At 45.8% G+C, this 18,302-nt stretch overlaps 1 protein-coding gene across 2 annotated transcripts in view; it reads right to left on the bottom strand.

Annotated features, from left to right (window-relative positions):
* The window catches only part of LYPD6B (LY6/PLAUR domain containing 6B), a 48,026-nt gene extending 33,264 nt beyond the window's left edge, over positions 1-14,762 (bottom strand). For both annotated transcript variants that reach the window (XM_027695929.1, XM_027695928.1), the window contains exon 1: positions 14,674-14,762. The gene's annotated coding sequence lies outside the window, so the exon portion shown is untranslated. The remainder of the gene's footprint in view (positions 1-14,673) is intronic.
* Positions 14,763-18,302: the final 3,540 nt, after the last annotated feature.

Here is an 18,302-nt window from a genome sequence, read left to right on the forward strand (position 1 = left end):
GGGGGAAAGACTCCACACACACAGGGGGAAAGACTCCACACACACAGAGGAAAACTCCACACACACAGGGGGAAAGACTCCACACACAGGGGGAAAAACTCCACACACAGGGGGAAAAACTCCACACACAGGGAAAAATTCCACACATACACAGAGGGAAAAGCTCCACACACACACAGGGAAAGACTCCACACAGATGGCAAAACTACAAAAACACACAGGGAAAAACTACACACTCACACACAGGGAAAAATTCCACACAGACACAGAGGGAAAAACTACACACATACACAGGGAAAAATTCCACACAGACACAGAGGGAAAAACTCCACACATACACAGGGAAAGTCTCCACATACACAGAATCACCAGGAAGGATGAAAACCTGCATTCCAGGCTTTGTTTCCCTTATCAACTCTTTTACTCAATGACTTTGGCATATACAACATCTGCATTCTCAGCGAAGATAAACGCCTCTGGTAAACCAGAATAAAGCTCCCTATTTCCAAGAGAGCCCTGGTTTAAAAGCCTGTGTTTCCCTATCCTCCCTCTCCTGCATAGCCCCAGGCAGCTTCCCACAGGTAGAATGGAGCCCTTGACAGCTGGCTGTGAATTCCCTGTTATTAGTAAAGCACACAAAACACTGATGTTAGAGCTCCATGTGGCATTTTCTGGATTTCAGTGCTGTTCTAAGGGCTGCTTTCAAAACATATCAGAATTTCCAGGGATTTAGCCACATGGCAAAGCTGTATAATCGATGCCTATTAGAGCAGACTGTGGAAAACATGCAGGGAAAATGCATTTCTCCAAATGAGTTGAGGCACTTGTGAGTATTGGTGATAGTGATTAACAATTAACCCTCCTCCAAGCAGACTCAGAAGTTGATTAACTACTGCATCCTTCACACAAAGGAAACAATTCAGTTAAAGAAACACAAATACGCACAGTTTAAAATTCTCCCAGAAGAAAGCAGCCCATCTACAGGAGCACAGTTATTAGAAGAGTTCTGGAGGGATTTCCCCTTATCTATTTCTTCAAAGAATATGCACTTTATGTGAATATATCCCCGATACTAACCAATGTTTTACGTGTACATGCATTACAAGCGTCTTCCTGCGGTAGTAAAATGAGTAAACCTGAAACTTTCAAAGTAACTTTATTGCTCATTTTATGGATTTCCCTGGCCCTTTGATGAGCTGCCATTCCAGAAGGCAAATCTCAGCTCCAGACCTTTGTTGCTCCTGCTCACAGTCAACCCCACCCATTTCCAGGTTGTCTGTGGGAACTGCATGTGCTGGGAATTAGCCAGGCATCTTCCCATCAGAATTCCTCACAGCAGGGTGCCAAATCCCACACAACATCACAGGGACCGGGTTCAGCACGTGCATTTTAGCACCGAGTCCATTATGGAGAGCAACAAAATATGATGTAAGAGACAGAGGGAGAAGCCAGGAGGGAAATGGTGTTCTCGAAAATCCGGGCTCGCCAACAGCCATTTTCTAAAGATCTGGAATAAGGAGTGGAATTGCTGAAGGTGGAAAAGCCCTCTAAGATCATCGAGTCCAACCATCCCCCAGCACTGACCCCCGTCCCCAAGTGCCACATCCCTCCAGGGATGGGGACTCTCCATCCCTGCCCTGGGAAAACTGTTCCTGAGCTTTCCATGATGAAATTTCCCCTAATATCCAACCTGGCACAGCTTGAGGCCGTTTCCCCTTGTCCTGTCCCTTGTTCCCTGGGAGTAGAGCCCGACCCCCACCCCGGCTCCCCCCTCCTGTCAGGGGGTTGCAGAGCCAGAAGGTCCCCCCTGAGCCTCCTTTTCTCCAGGCTGAGCCCCCCCAGCTCCCTCAGCTGCTCCTCACAAGACCTGTGCTTTTTTAATTGTTTTATCTCATATTAATAGAGAAATAAATGAAGCTTAAGCCAGGCTGGCTGAAGTGCCAGAAGAGCTGAACTTTCCTCCTTCCAGCTCCAAACAAGTAAATTCCCTGCAGGTGGAAACCTCCAGTTTCCTGCAGGTCAGAATCCAGTGGCCACCTTTAAAAAATAAAGACAATCACACTATTATACCCATCCCATGGGAGGGAGCATTCTTCATCCAGGGATTATGGAACAGCTCCCAGGTCCAGCTGTTTCTACTCTGTCTGGAAATCAAGTGCTGAGGCTGCCCAAAGAAATGTAAATCTCGTGCACAGTCTGAATCAAATTATCTGGCAAAGCACATGAAGAAGAGATCAAAAAAAGCTGCAACCAAGTAGAGAGATGAAAACGAAAGACACTTGCCACAATCCACACAATTCCTGCTCCTGCCATTGTTTGGGGGAATAATCAAATGCTCCAGGTGCTCATAACAAAATCCTTGATTTAAATGCCCAACTGGAAATACATAAGAACTTTACCCCACAAAAGGTTACCTAGAAGCTCAGCTGCAAGTGTTCTTATTTTTCAGATTTGTTCTGCAGAGCAATTCTGCAGTGGTGGAGGACAAGCCCCTCATCTGCTTAGCTAATTTAACTGCTATTCATTAATTTCATAACAAGCTTAAAATACTATATTTCCACATACACATACACACTGTGATTTCTCTGGTAAAATAAGTAGCACTAAAACACGATGACCCTGATGGCAAACCCCAAATGCTCCAGCTCAAATATCACCTTCACCTGATAAACTTTAGTGAAAATTGAAGATTTACACTAATAGCCCAGATTAGGGTAGTGCTCGAAATAAATTCTCTTGGCTTTCCTGTGATAACTAAGAAACAGGAACAACAGTCAAAGAGATGTACTGTGGCTGCTTTTAGCTCTGTTGACTTAAAAGTGTAGAAAACTGCCAAGTTTCAGGTTTCATGTCTTGCATGTGCCCAGACATGTGATTTAACACATTATCAGAGCAGCCTTAACCACTGAAGCCTTTTTTTCTGGAAGCACTGCAGTGTTAGAAGGCCAATCATTACCTTTCCACCTACAATGGATTATTTTGAGAGAGTTAATAAACTGATAACACTCCTCCCAGCAAAGCAAGCTCCCCTCGGAGGAGCCAAAGACAATTAAAAAAAATAAAGCACACAGAAGATTCATTTAAATGTGAATTGTATCATCAACCCCTCACCTGTGAGCACACACGGGGAGACAGTCCATGATCTTATCTAGTGGTGGTTAACCACAGGCAAGGTTGTAAACACGGGTTTAACTAGTTAAGAGAACATTCTGACAACTCAGAGCAGATCTCAGTTCCCTTTAATTTGGCAACTAAGCACACAGGCAAAGATTCCTTTGCAATTCCACATTCTTCTTAAAAGAGTTCACCCTGTAATTGCTTCGGGTGGTCAAACTACTGATAGTTCACAAAGCCACATTTAGAAGTATATCTTTAATAAATATATACTTTCTACCTTCCTGGGAATTAGCTGAGAATAAAAAGGGCTTATATCCACACAGAATAAAGGAAACCTTCTGTGGGAAAAGTGATACAAATTGGACTTTCTCGTCATCATTGAAGCAATTCCACATTTTTGGCAATGCTAAAAGAAAACGGGAATATGGTTCTAACCCCCCCCCAAACCTTAGAAATAACAAGAGGGTTAACTTATCTATACTTCATAAGGACAAAAGTCTTCCAGCACACATAAAATTCCACAGTTAAAATACCCAGGTAGAATATTAACATCATCAATAAAATTTTAAAAAGCAATTTAGCAATCGTATGTCAGCACAACAAGTCTATCAGCTCTGTTTATTTTCTTGAATACACATTCAGATAGAGCCTGAGAGATCCTGGATTCTTATTTTGAACAAGTAGCCTTCTTTTGTAGCCTTCCCTCTGGAAGCACCACATCCTCGTGGTGTCCAAGAGTTTGAATTCCAGGCACCAGCTGCCCGGTTTCATGGTTTTAATGGCCATGGCACCATTTCCCTGATAACCCAATGGAATGGCCCCGGAGTGAATCCTTCCCAAGACCTCCAGGTCAACCCTAAAAAAACATTTTTGCCCTCCCTCATTTCTGAATGCTGAAGTCAGGGCAGCCCCCAGAAATAATGCAAGGCTGCCCAAAGCAAAGAAAGGAGAGGAAATGCTTCCTCCTCCCTCCGCTCTGCCAAAAACTACCCCATGTGCATCTCTGTGACCATCAAGGTTGTGCACAATGCACCCACTCAGCCTTCAAAACCCCAGCATCTGTCCCTAATTGTCCTTACTCTGGCATGACAGTGGGATACAAAGAGTGTTCATAAATAAATTCATGTGTCCAATGGCATTTTCCGGTGTTCGGACATTTTTTTTTCCCCAAGACAGAACAACCTTTAAAAACAGCTAAAAGTGGCCTTGCTACATTTTGCTCCCCTGTACCTTCTCTCATTATATTTCTGTATTGATTTTTCAAAAGATCTGGCATCTGATTTAAAAACCTGACCCCGTTCTGCAGCTCTTGGAGCATTTTCCATTGAATTAAGGCATCAGAAGAGCTGCTGTTTGCCCTGTGTTTTTCTAAAAAGAAGTGAAAACATGTCTTTGAATCCAAGAGTAGTTTTGTCATCCATCTTTTTGGGAGGCGCCATCCCACCCTGCAGCTGCAATTCCTAAAGGCTTCAAAGGTCTTATTTTGCAAGGAAGGGATGGGAGTTGGTGGTTTGAAAAATCCAAGAGCAGCCAAAATACCAAACGAGAGGTTTGAGTTATCAATTATTGCAGGATGTCTAGCACTCCAGAAAGCACTTTTAAAAAAATGCTTTATTTAAAAACCTAAAAAAAATATTTAAAATTTAAAATAATAATAAAAAAGGCACGAAAATGCAGTTTAATAAGTGGTGCAGAGTCAACCACTCAATCCTCCCACCAGCAGAACAATGCCCAGCAATATTATAATAACCCTGAGCAACAGCTACCTCAGGTTTTATTGATGAAGACATGATATATGATATGATAGGATAGGATGGGATAGGATAGGATAGGATAGGATAGGATAGGATATGAAAAATGCCTTTGATCAGATCAGGTCAGCTGTCCCAGCTCTCTACAGTCAATGCACCAAATTCTGATCTCTACATCTGTTACACAACACAGGAAAAAAAATGCATGAAATTATTTGATGTGACTCCTGTTACCCTGTGTGCCTTTTGGTACAAATAAGAAAAGGTAAGGAACCTCTCTATCAACAAAAAAATCCCACATTTCATAAATGTCTTTTTTTAAAGGCCTTTTCTTCTTCTCCTGGTAATTCTTAGTGAAGTATTTTTCTATATCCCTGAAATCTGGCTTCAAACCACAGCAAACAATTCTTCCCCATCAGCCACCCATCTGACAAATCACCAGGGCATTGCTGAAGTCCCTGTTGGTCAGGAAAGGGAGTAAAGCCCAGCAGAGCATTCCCTCAGGACATTCACAATAGCTCAGGAATTGCTCTGAGTGAATGGAGTTCTGAATTCTGGCAAGGAGGTGGGAGGTATAAATCTCACCTATCAAGAGTTTGTACAAAACAATCCATCCTCCAAGCAGGAATGGCTGCAGCTGGCAAGCACTGGACAGACACATTATGGTGAGTACAGAAGGACTTGCAGCAAAAATAAATGAACAGCAAAAACAGCAAGGATCATCTATTTTCAGTATTCCCATCATTCCACAGCGTGCAGGACACAGAAGGTGAATTCACTGGTCACCCTGAACAGGGATCTCTTACTCAAGCTCATATTTTTTGGTTCCAGAAGTTTCCAATTCAATTTATATTAAGTATATTTATATTTATATTAAGTATACTATGTATTTATATTAAGTATATTAACACAAAGGGGTCGTGTTTTGATTCTTTGCAAGGCAAATCCATAAATTACATAAACTGCTATCGTCATGGTTTTGAAAATAAAACCTGCTTGCTAGGAATATCCTGACTTGGAAGGGACCCACAAGGACCCCTGTGCACCTCTCCTATGAGGAAAGGCTGAGAGAGTTGGGATTGTTGAGCCTGGAAAAGAGAAGGCTTTGGAGTGACCTAATTGTGGCCTTCCAGGACCTGAAGGAGTTACAAGGAAGATAGAGGGGAACTATGGACAAGGGCCTGGAGTGGCAGGACAAAGGGGGAATGGTTTTAAACTTGCTAGAGAGCAGGGTTAGACGGGATATTGGGAAGGAATTCCTGGCTGGGAGGGTGGGGAGGCCCTGGTACAGGTTGCCCAGAGAAGCTGTGGCTGCCCCTGGATCCCTGGAAGTGTCCAAGGCCAGGTTGGAGCAACCTGGGCTGGTGGAAAGTGTCCCTGCCCATGGCATGAGATTATCTTTAAGGTCCCTTTTCAATCCAGGCCACTCCATGATCCTGTGATTCCTCAGAACCCAGGAAGTACCTGCATGTGCTTATAACTAAAGAGTCTGTTGCCCAAACCACGACAAACCAAAAAGGACCAGATAACACAATTACAGCTCGTTGACACGGACATGAGGAAAGCTGGGATAACACCAAGGAAATGTGAGGTATAAAGGGATATTCTCCTCATGAAGAGCATTCCACTCCATCATGTTTCATGTCAGATGCCCTACAATGCCAAATGCTTAGGAAGATGATGCAGCACTTAGTCCACACTCACGTATTCCAAAGATTTAGGTAGCACAGCAGTCTCAGGCACTGATTAGATGAAAGTCCTACTACCAAACACATTAAAAAAGCTGGTTAGTCGTGGTATCAAGGGAGGAAAAACAGAGAGCCTGAAACCAGATGCCCTGAACTATGGAATGATAGAGATGTAGAAAGGCTTGGATTGGAAGGGACCTTAAAGACCATCTTAAAGCCATGGGCAGGGACACCTTCCACCAGCCCAGGTTGCTCCAAGCCCTGTCCAACCTGGCCTTGGACACTTCCAGGGATCCAGGGGCAGCCACAGCTTCTCTGGGCAACCTGTGCCAGTGTATCCCCACCCTCATTTCCAGTTGAGGATGGTGAATAGCCTGAATTCCAGCTTGATTTAGCACAGAATTCATGGAGCCTGGAGGCACTCAAGGTAGGCAGCAACAGCCCTTCACCTCTGCCTCCTAAAGAAAAAAAATGCAGATTTTTAGTTAAATTAACAGCCTGGTTTCAACAAAAACTTGTTCCTCTGAGTATTTTATAGCACCTGCATTACAGAGTGCAGTCCAAAGGACACTCACAGCTCTGCACCCCAAATCCCTCATTTCCTGGGACCAGCCAAGGAGAAATCCTCCCTCCCTTGACGCGTCGTTCTTCTCGTCTAATTGTACTGTAATTATTAACTTCATTTATTGCTTCACAGAAGAGGAGATGTTTTCAAGTCTGTGCAGATCCACTGCAAATCTGCAGCTCCTCAATACCTCACTAATATTGTAAACACCTATTTTAAGGTCTTTTGCACTGGAGAGCCTCGGTGTCAGCGTAAATTTTTTAGCTGTAAACCCATAAATCTGGTGATCTCTGCAAATGGGAGAATTATTAAAGGGAAGGAAATGAATGATAGGAATTTTGTTTCTGAACGGGATCATTTTGAAGAAATGAAGCCAAATGATTAATTTTGAAGTGTTATTTAAAAAGTTTATATATATCTATATTTATATATACATATAGATAGATATTTAAGCTGAAATAAAGAGGTAAGCAAGTCCTCCTGAACCTAATGGTGATATTCTTTTAAAGCTGTATTTTATTTATATATATACATATATATATAAATAAAAATAAAGAACACGTCATTATCCTGTTCATTTTTTGGTCTAGTGAATGAGTGAGAATTTTTCACTATTCTACTATTCAACAATAACTCCTGTAAACTTACAGTACAGCCCTCAATCAATAACATTTTGCCTACTTTAATTTGTGTTTTCGTAGTGATACACATGTATTAAAGCAATAAATCCCTTGGATTTTGTTAAGGCAAAATAACTCGACACGAAACACCATTATTAAGGCACAGAGCATCAATTTGATCTGAGAGGGAGAAAATTCCTTATTAAAAAGTGAAAACAAGTTTATTCCCCTGTTAAAAAAGCCAACAAAAGCCAGTTTTCACTATGATGCCAAGCTGACATGGGAGATGGTGGGATGGAGCAGGGGAGAACATGGAACATCCTTGAAGGTCCCAAGGGAGAAAGGACTGTCCAAAAAAACAGAAATGAAAACAAAAAAACCCACAGGAAAGCTCTTTCCTGAAATTCCACAGGTCTCTCCCTTCTGTGCTGTGAATTTTGAATTTTATCAGACTAGATTGGTATCAGGAACTGCTGTAATAATCTCAGAAAAATAAAAGAATTAAGATGCACAGAATGCAGCCTGAGGCTGAAATGAGCTTTGAAGGGAGAGAATCCTCAGCCCTCACGACCACGTGGTGTTTTAAAAAGTGATATCCCAGAGGAACAGCTGCTGTGCCAGGAGCTCTTGGGTTTAGTTGGACAAGCTGCTTTCTTGAATCTGAGCTGTTGGGGTGTTGTAATATACTTAAAAATAACTTCTATATGTTCATATAAACATCATCTAATTTGACTCTACATCAAGGCAAATGAGATGCCCTGAACCTTCCCAAACAGGGAAGAACCACTGCAATCTTAATTTATTTAGTAAGTTTGACTCGTAGGCTCAGTTTTAAAGGATGGACACAGGGCCTGTCCTTTGAGCTGACTCCAGTTTTGGAGCAGCCACATCAAGAAGATGAGATCAAGAAGCTGATAAATCCTGAAAGCCAAATAGGGGATTATCCTGCAGGGTCCTGCAGCCACAAGGAGCTGGAACTACAGAAACAACTGTAATGATGAGCACAGGGAAATGTCACACGAGTTGAGCCAGGAACAACAGATGGAGACAGTGGATTTGCAAGGAAAAACGATGATCCCAGCCAGGAAACAGTGGTGGGACCTGAACAGCCACCTGATGCTCTGCAGCTGAAAGACCTTAAGAAAGCACAGACAAGGTCATTTGGTTTGTCCAGCCTGGAGAAAGGACTGAGGGAGACTCATCATGGTCTACAACTTCCTCGGGGGTAGAGGAGGGGCAGCACCAACTCTGCTCTCTGTGAGCAGGGACAGGACCCAGGGAAGGGCTGGAGCTGTGTCACGAAGGATTAGGTTGGATCTCAGGAAAAGGTTCTTCCCCCAGAGGGTGGTTGGGCACTGCCCAGGCTCCCCAGGGCAGTGGGCACGGCCCCAAGGCTGCCAGAGCTCCAGGAGGGTTTGGACAACGCTCTGAGGGACAGGGTGGGATTTTGTTGGGGTGTCTGTGCAGGGCCAGAGGTTGGATTCGATGATCCCTGTGGGATCCAGCTCAGGATATTCTGTAATTCTATGGATTTTCTCAGTTGAAAGAAGGAACACCAGCACTTTAAGCTCACATCTAATAAGTGCTCCTTAAGCAGGCACCAAAACTTTCCATATCCAGCCTTAAATGATATCAAGTCTAAGGCCAAACCAGCACCTGTAAGAAGGTTTCAGGCCCCGTGAGGGCACACAACACTCACCCCATCATAGTGCCTGTGCTGCTCCCCATGTCATAACCTCTCAGCCTCCATTTCAGTGCATTAAGTTGAGCTCTGAATTAGTGCAATTTGCCACAACAGGTTTATTCACATCAAGACAAAGCCAGGGCAGCACTTTTCCCAAAAAACAGGATTAGATGACGGGTAAGTGCTCCCATCTGCACTTGTGCATGTTTAGACTCCGAGCAGGGTAATCACCACACTCCAGGGCACGATCTGCTGGGGTCGGGGAGATAATCTTACACCTCTTGCTGGTTTTGACATGGCCCAATTGGGAAGGTGTGTAAGGGAGGAGATAAGTCTGCCCTGAAGCAGGAGTTATTCATCACTGCCAGGGGCAGCTCCACAGATCCCAGAGGATGAGCCAGTCTAGGATGGCAACCTGCTCTTCCCAACACAGCTCCAACGCTGCCCTGTGTGTCAGACACTCAGGAGCAATTTTGGAAGGAATTATTATTATCCTGAGGGCCTACAGACCACTAAAGGTGGTATTTAATTTTGTTTCTACAATTTTTAAATAACAGAAAAAAAATTACAATATCTCGCATTTAAACCTAAGGCAAAAATATAGATGCAAATCAAGTCTTCTCCTACAACTGGTGTTAGTTCTTAATCCACATATCCTGAGGATTTCAGTCTTAGCTTCTCTATCATTTGGAAATACCAAATGATACCAGTGTAATTAGGCTGCAGGGAAGAAAGACACGTTTCTTCATTGAAAAACTACAAGGCCATTTTGACTGACATAGGAAAGAAAACTGTTCTCACAGGCACACTAATTCATGGGCAAAACTAATTAAAGTGAGTGTTAAAATGACTCCACTTCAAAATTTTGAATCAGCAGCATGTTCAATCTATTTATACATCCAATTTTTCACCTTCTTACTGCAAGCATCTCCTCCCACTTTGCTTTTCAGCATGTACTCCTACTATAAAAAATGAAGGATAATGAAGGATGAAAATGAAGGATGGGGTGGACCTTTCCCTGGACTGAGAGCTGGTGAGTGGAAATATTAGATCTAAGAGTCCACAATTCTCCAGAATGAGACAAGAAATGCACTGAAAGAAGATAAATTACTCATCTAGAGCCATTCGTCCAGTCAGAATATTGCTAAAGCCTTGATCTTTCCTTGTCTTTGAGAGGGTGAGGAGGCCCTAGCACAGGTTGCCCAGAGAAGCTGTGGCTGCCCCTGGATCCCTGGAAGTGTCCAAGGCCAGGTTGGAGCAACTGGGCTGGTGGAAGGTGTCCCTTCCCATGGAATGAAATGATATTAAGTTCCCTTCCAACCCCAACTATTCTGGGATGATTCTTTGGTGGGTTTTTTTTAGCACAAAGACTCAGGTTCCAATCCTTTACTGTCCCATTTCCATATCTGCAAAGTGATATCAACAGTGGGATCTCCAAGTGTATTTTAAGTAGGTTTCACACAACAGTCTAAATTTGTTTAAATATCAAAGCAAAGCCCAGACAAAAAACCCCAAATGAACACCATTTTACCCTCATTTGGTACAAAGCCAAAAACCTGGAGTTCAGAGCAGGTACATCAAAAGGCCCCAGGCTTGAGGCAAGAAATCCCAGTCTGGTTTTGTTGGTGTGGGTAGATTGGTGCTGTTGCACTGGGAAAAGGGATCCTGGTCTGGGCTCTGTGTTCTGGCTGCTCATGGACAGTGAGAAAACATCTTCCAACAGTTCTCCTGAGCATTCCCTTAAAATCACAGGATCATGGAATGGGTTGGGCTGGATGGGACATTAAAGACCACTTTGTTCCAACCCCCTGCCATGGGCAGGGACACCTTCCACTAGACCAGGTTGTTCCAAGCCCAATCCAACCCGGCCTTCAGCGTTTGGCACCGGGAATAACCAGCCCAGGGATCAGCTGGAAGCACGTGCAAAGCCCAGGGGAAAGCTCTTACTGAGATTAAAAGATTCTCACAGCAATTAATGGCACAATAACTGCCAACATCACAGGCATCACCCGATCCCACTCAATCCTTGAGGAAAGCTTAATTCAGGAATTAAGCTTCAGAAATTCCTTCTGAAGTTTATTGGCGCGGCACTATCGGAGGTACCTTTTCACCACTTCTGAACCCTCCTCATCCAGGAGGCCTTTGAGTCACACACTTGAATAACTGAAGCATTCCTTTCCTTTGAATCCACAAGATCCAGCCCATGGACACGAGGAATTAAAATATTTAGGAGCTTACATTTTAAAAACAAAAAAAAAAGAGGGGGATTTTCAGAATTGTGAGAATTCATGCAGCAAAATTATCATTATTTTTTTTATTTTTAATCATGGAATGGTTTGGGTTGGGAGGCACCTTAAAGCCCATCTCATTCCATCCCTGTGCCATGGGCAGGGACACCTTCCACTAGAAGGTGAAAATCATAGTGATTCTGTTTTGTAACTCAAGTTTGCAACTCCTGATTTCAGACAGGGCTCTCCTACATAATTTGTATAAAGAGTAGAAAAGGAAACATTCCCTCTGTCTTCTCCCACAGCTGAAGCTTGGGCAAACAGAAAACTGAGCAGGAAGAGATGGTGATAACCTGTCTGCATGGCAGGAATCTGCTTAGGAATTCCCAAGGCACAGGTGTCCCTTCTCCAGAGCTCCCAAGCTGGTGCAGGAAAAGGTGCCTGTTCCTGTAGCACTGGTTCCTTCCCTGCAGCACCTCGTGCTTGCCAAAAGTACATGTTCCCCAGCACATCTCCCCACCTTGGCTGTGCTCTCCCTCTTCTTCCTGCCAGGTAAAGCACCCCGAGCCAGCCAGAGGATGGAATTCTTCCCGAGTGTTTCCAGGATCAGCATGTGGGATCCATCCTGTACAAGCTGATTAGAGGATTTCCCGGACCCCTGACAGCAAACATCACACAGCCAGATGTCCAACCTCGGAGATGCAGCTCTGGCAAAGCCAGGCTGAGGGAGATCATCCACCCTGGAAGGGATAGCAGTGGCTGGGAGCTGGCACTGCAATTACCACGCTGGGAAATGTTAACTGAGTTAAAGCAAGGCATGGAGGGGAGAGGGAAAACACTGGGAACCGAGTCAGTTGTGGACTGACTACAGGAGCAAAACTATCACCCTGCAAAGACTGATGAATCACCAAGCTGTGTAACAACCAGGACAACTCCCTTCCTCCATGCTATAAAACATCCATCTGCAATTACCTCTGGAATTCACCTGCACTGCAGGTACACAGCCTGGCCAGGGACGGATGGGAGACAGACACCACAGCTCTGAATTCTCCTCCTTCCAAGCTGGTCCCTGTGTTCTCAAACACAATCCTTTGTCATCATAAACCTTTTTAATTTTCTTTGTCCTTTTCTTCAGAACTCCTCGGAGCAGAGGCAGGATGGGGCATCGCAATGGGGAGGTTCACAGTTACAGAAAAAGCTCTAAAACCTTAAACTTAGAGGTTCCAAACCGACCCGAGAGAGAGAGATCTCGGCATTTAAGATTTTATAATTTTAAACAAAAACACGTTTATTGAGGGAGAGAAACTTGAGTCATTATCTGAGCATCTGGGATTACCAGTCCTGTATTTATGAGAGAGGCTGCAGCACACGGCTCTGCCACTGCTCTGATCTCTCCATCTGTGGTTCCAGGCTCTCCCTGCATTTACCCTCTGACAGACGGGAAATCACACAAACCCATTTTCCTGAGATTGCCCTTAGGAATCAACCAGCTGAGTCTTGCAAACCAGTTCTCTCTGGGTGAACCACGTACGCTCCTCAGCGCTGGGGTTGTTTTCATTCCCTGCATTAGCAGAGCACCCGTGGGCCTCGAGCAGCACTGAGCCCTCGGTGCCTGTGATACCAAACAACACTGCTGGTGGTTGTTCCAAGGGATTTACAGCCTGATTCAGGGCAGGGATACACATTTGGATATTGGGAATAGGTACAAGGAGCCAGGGTCCATTCTCAGGAGAAACACCACAGAAAAGGCAGCAACAACCTGCCAGTGCCAGCCCAGCACCTGCTCACTGACTTTCATAGGATCTCAGAATGGTTTGGGTTGGAGGGGACCTTAAACCTCATCTTGTTCCACCCCCCAGCCACGGGCAGGGACACCTTCCACCAGCCCAGGTTGCTCCAAGCCTTGAACATTTCCAAGCATAGGGCAGCCACAGCTTCTCTGGGCAACCTGCTCCCCACCCTCACAGTCAGCAATTCCTTCCCAATATCCCATCTATTCCTGCCCTCTGGCAGTGAGAAGCCATTCCTGGTGTCCTGTCCCTCCATCCCTTGTCCCAAGTCCCTCTCCAGCCTTCATGGTGGGCAGCTTGTATTTTTTGCTGGTATTTGCTCCCCTAGGTACATTTTTATTGTGTTCTGGCACTTCCTACAGTGAAGCCTAACACACCCACTTTAAAAGAGCCCAAGCTTTGCTGCCATAGCTGTGGAACACAGAACCTTTTACAGCTCTATAACCATCAGGAGATGTGCAATAACTGCACTTTTACAACAGACCTGTAAAACACGGGCTATGATTTGGGTCCCTCGACGCTGCACACCCAGTGATTCCCACAGTCTGGTTCCTTCCCACAGTCTGGCTCCTTCCCACCAGCACCACAGCTGCTGGGGACACCCTGATTTTGGTGCCACCTCCTGCTCCCCACGGGACTGGAGATGTCCTGAGTTCAGTGCCACCTCCTGCTCCCCAAAACTGCACGGTCTGGGGACACCCTGACTTTGCTGCCACCTCCTGCTGCCCACGGAGCTGGGGACACTCTCATTTTGGTGCCACCTCCCACTCCCCAAAACCAGTGGGGCTGGGGACACCCTGATTTCAGTGCCACTTCTGCTCCCCACAGGGCCGGGGACGCCCCGATTTTGGTGCCACCTCCCGCTCCCCGAAACTCCTGGGACTGGAGATGCCCAGATTTCAGTGCAACTTCCCACTCCCCAAAACCAGTGGGGCTGGGGACACCCAGATTTCGGTGCCACCTCCCACTATCCGCGGGACTGCGGACACCCAGATTTCGGTGCCACCTCCCACTCCCCAAAACCAGGGGAGCTGGAGACACATGGTTTTCGGTGCCACCTCCCGCTCCCCGCGGGGCTGGGGACACAAGAATTTCGGTGCCACCTGCCGCTCCCCGACCCCGCCAGGGTTGTGGCCGCGGCTCAGCATCCCCTGGGGCGGCAGGACGGGACCCGCAGCCCCGAGCCCGTCCCAGCCCCGCTCCCTTCCCGGGCCCCTTCCCCGCACTCACCGTCCGTGCAGGGGCTCGGCGGCCGCTCCGGGACTCCGGGATACCAGGACACCGGGATACTGGGACACCGGAGCACCAGGGCACGGGGCTGGGGCTGTGCCGGTGGCGGAGGAGGGGCCGGGGCGGGGAGCTCGGCTCGGACACCCCGAGCCCGCCCCCGGGGCGGTGGTACCTGCGGGCAGGGAGGGACCGCCCGGGCGGCTGCGGGGGCGAGGAGGGGACCCCCCACCCGAGCACCCCCCGAGAGCTGCACCGACACCTCCCCTGACACCCCCTCCCTTCCCCCGGGACCGGGATCAACGTGGTATCAAAGCGTATCAAGGACGAGCTGATTCGTGCGACCATCAGGTGACTTGAGCCCAAACTACTGACAAATCTCATTTTAGGATAAATAGTCTCCATTGGGTTCAGCTGTGCTAGAAGGTAAATTTAAAGTTTTTAAGTCGGAGTTAAGAAGTGTTGAAATCAACAGTGACAGGCTGGCAGCGAGTGTTTTTCTAGGGATGCAAACCCCGTTCCTTTGTTTTTCGCTGGGCTGTTGCGTAAGCCGGATCTTGGAAATGGATACAGTAATTTGTGATGTTTTCTTAGAGTTAATTAACTGCTGCGATCCCACATTCCGAAAGTGAAATTGTAGGGATAAACTTGCAAACAGTCTGCTCTGTAATTGAGTTCGTCCTCCAGGCACGAGGTTTATCAAAGAGATCTAGAAGGGTTTTAACTCACGGAAAAAGCTCTGGCACCGTACAGGGTTTGCCTTCCTCTGCAGGACTATTGGGCAATGTTCGGACTTCCCATCTGCTCTCCTTAACATAAACCATCTACATTGGAAAGCCTCTTCTTCTTAGATGGATCCATCCTCATCCTGCAGCTTCTCAGAGCATGAGGAAGTGCCTTTTATGCACTGAAAGCACCACAATCCAATATTTATTCTGATTTAGAAATAATCAGCTCCAAATTTTACCAGACTAATTTCTAGCTCTGCTAGGCTTGGTGCAAAACCCACGTAATTCTCATTAGAAATCCACTCATCGTTGAAAAAAAGGGAGCAATCCATTTCTACAGAATCCAATGGAATTTCCATTGCTGAGGAGAAAAGTAATGATTTAATTGAGAAAAGCTCAGAGTAATAATTACTGGAAATAAGTTGTTTATGAAGCTCCTGAATATGACTTAAGGGAGGTGGCAAGGAGGCAGGAACTTCACTACACTGTACATAAAGTGAGTGTAATATTCCTATAAAAATGGAAATGCATGCAGAGGGTAAGTGGAAGAGTCTCCCTGTCATCCTCCAGGCTACTAAAAAAGAGGAGGAAGAAGGAATATGTCCATGGAGAGGTAACAGAGAAGATGCAATTATTTATTAAAAAAAAATTTTAAATGCTGTGTTCGTTTCCCAGTCATCCAAACCTTCTAATTAATGCCCCTGGATCCCTGGAAGTGTCCAAAGGCCAGGTTGGATGGGGCTTGGAGCAACCTGGGCTAGTGGAAGGTGTCCCTACCCATGGCAGGGGGTGGGATGAGATGAGATTTAAGGTCCCTTCAAGTCAAACCAGTCTGGGATTCTATGAATTACCTGGTGCAGGTTTAGAAGGAAAGCTAAAATCCAGAGCATGGCCTTGGACATGAACTCCAGCACACTCCAGAGTGCAATTCCATTGAATGGGTCACTAAGAGAATCATGGAATATCCTGAGCTGGAAGGGACCCCCAAGGATCATCAGTACAACTCCTGGCCCTGCACAGACACCCCAGCAATCCCACCCTGTCCCTCAGAGCGTTGTCCAAACCCTCCTGGAGCTCTGGCAGCCTTGGAGCTGTGCCCACTGCCCTGGGGAGCCTGGGCAGTGCCCAACCACCCTCTGGGGGAAGAACCTTTTCCTGAGATCCAACCTGACCCTGCCTTGACACAACTCCAGGCCATTCCCTGGGTGCTGTCCCTGTCACAGAGAGCAGTCCCTGCTGGACATCCCGTGTCACACAAGGCCCACACCGCAGAGTTTAGCTCAGTTTTATTTTCCACTGTAACGGATTTCGAATGATACATCTCATGCAGTCTGCCAGTGTATCCATCCATCTCCGGTAGAACTTCAGGATGAAGATAAAAGACTTATCTCCACGGAATGGGGGAAGGAGGGTTCAGGTTTCCTATCAAGAGTTTAATACGTTTCAGCATCGTTTGATGCAATGGCAAAAAAAAATTTCCCCTTGGTACCAGCAAAACGTGTCCACAATTTATTTTTTTGGTTTTTTTTTTTTCCGTTTCGTTTTTTTTTTTTAATCCTAAATTGAACACTACTGTAAAGATACATAGAGCCCAGAGAATACACATCTGCAGTACACGTTACACAACTTTACAAACTAGACAGGTATAAATCTACAGAATGCCTCAGCCCCCGTGGCTCTCCCACAGCCAGAAGGGGTGTCCATGGGCAGGGCTGTGAGGGCGGGAAGGAACGGCTGGAGCGGTTCCCTCCTGCACGGCGGATGCTGCCAGTGCACGTCGCAGTTCGTACAGGCACAGTGAAGACAGGAAATAAAAAAAAAAAAAAAAATCAAAGCAAGGGGAGATTAAGATTATCCTGCTATCAGTTTATTTCCTGATTCCTCCCCCTCTTCCCGTCAAGGTGGGAGTTGGTGTTTGCGGGAGGTTTGCAGCAGAAACTTGGTGAGGCCTTTTCCCGTCGGACCTTCGGCATCGTTGGGTTTAAACACCCTTTTCTTCAAATTAAACAGTGTTCAAATTAAAATTCGTAGGGTAGGTTTGGGTGGGATATTGGGAAGGAATTGTTGGCTGGGAGGGTGGAGAGGCCCTGGCCCAGGTTGCCCAGAGAAGCTGTGGCTGCCCCTGGATCCCTGGAAGTGTCCAAGGCCAGGTTGGAGCAACCTGCACTGGTGGAAGGTGTCCCTGGCCATGGCAGGGGGTGGGACTGGCTGGGCTTTAAGGTCCCTTCCAACCCAATCCACTCCAGGATTCTCTGATTTACAAAGATTTCAGGCAAATGTGCAACCTTAGTCCATCAGGATTTATAAAATGAACTTGAAAATTTACTCGGGGTTCTGTAGTAAAAATTCTTGTGACTTAGTTTTCGGTATATTCAGGATAATCGAACTCTCACCCTTGTTGAATACAAACTTAAAAATGTATCAGCCAAGATCTTTCCAGGCCTAAAACTTTCCTTGCTTTCCAGAAAACAAGTCGATGAAACGTGAACTCAAGGACAAACATAAGATATTTGAACATATCATTAAGAGAAGCTCGAGTGAGCCAGAAATACTTTTTAAATACTAGCAAAAAGAACAATATGCACTTTAGTTCCATCTGAAACACGTTTCCCATTCGTATTTCCACCCAAATTTGTCCCATGCATGACATTTTTAGATGTGAAATTTCCTTTGCGCTGTACAAACCACAACTTGAAAATGAGCCTCGGATAAATAGAACACAACACTCAAAGAGCAAAGAAAGTAAGGATCAGGTGGCAGAAACGGCAAGAGACAGGTTTGGATCTCTGCAGAGCAGATGTGTGGTTTTCCTCTCCAGATATAAAACGTGAAAGCCTTAAAAATGGTACAAAAGTTGAATATACAGCACGCGGTACAAACTGAAGTCGCCTGATTAAAATAGGC

The sequence above is a fragment of the Neopelma chrysocephalum genome, unplaced genomic scaffold (assembly GCF_003984885.1).
Source record: "Neopelma chrysocephalum unplaced genomic scaffold, ASM398488v2 Primary Assembly neopelma1_103b, whole genome shotgun sequence".
NCBI lineage: Eukaryota > Metazoa > Chordata > Aves > Passeriformes > Pipridae > Neopelma > Neopelma chrysocephalum.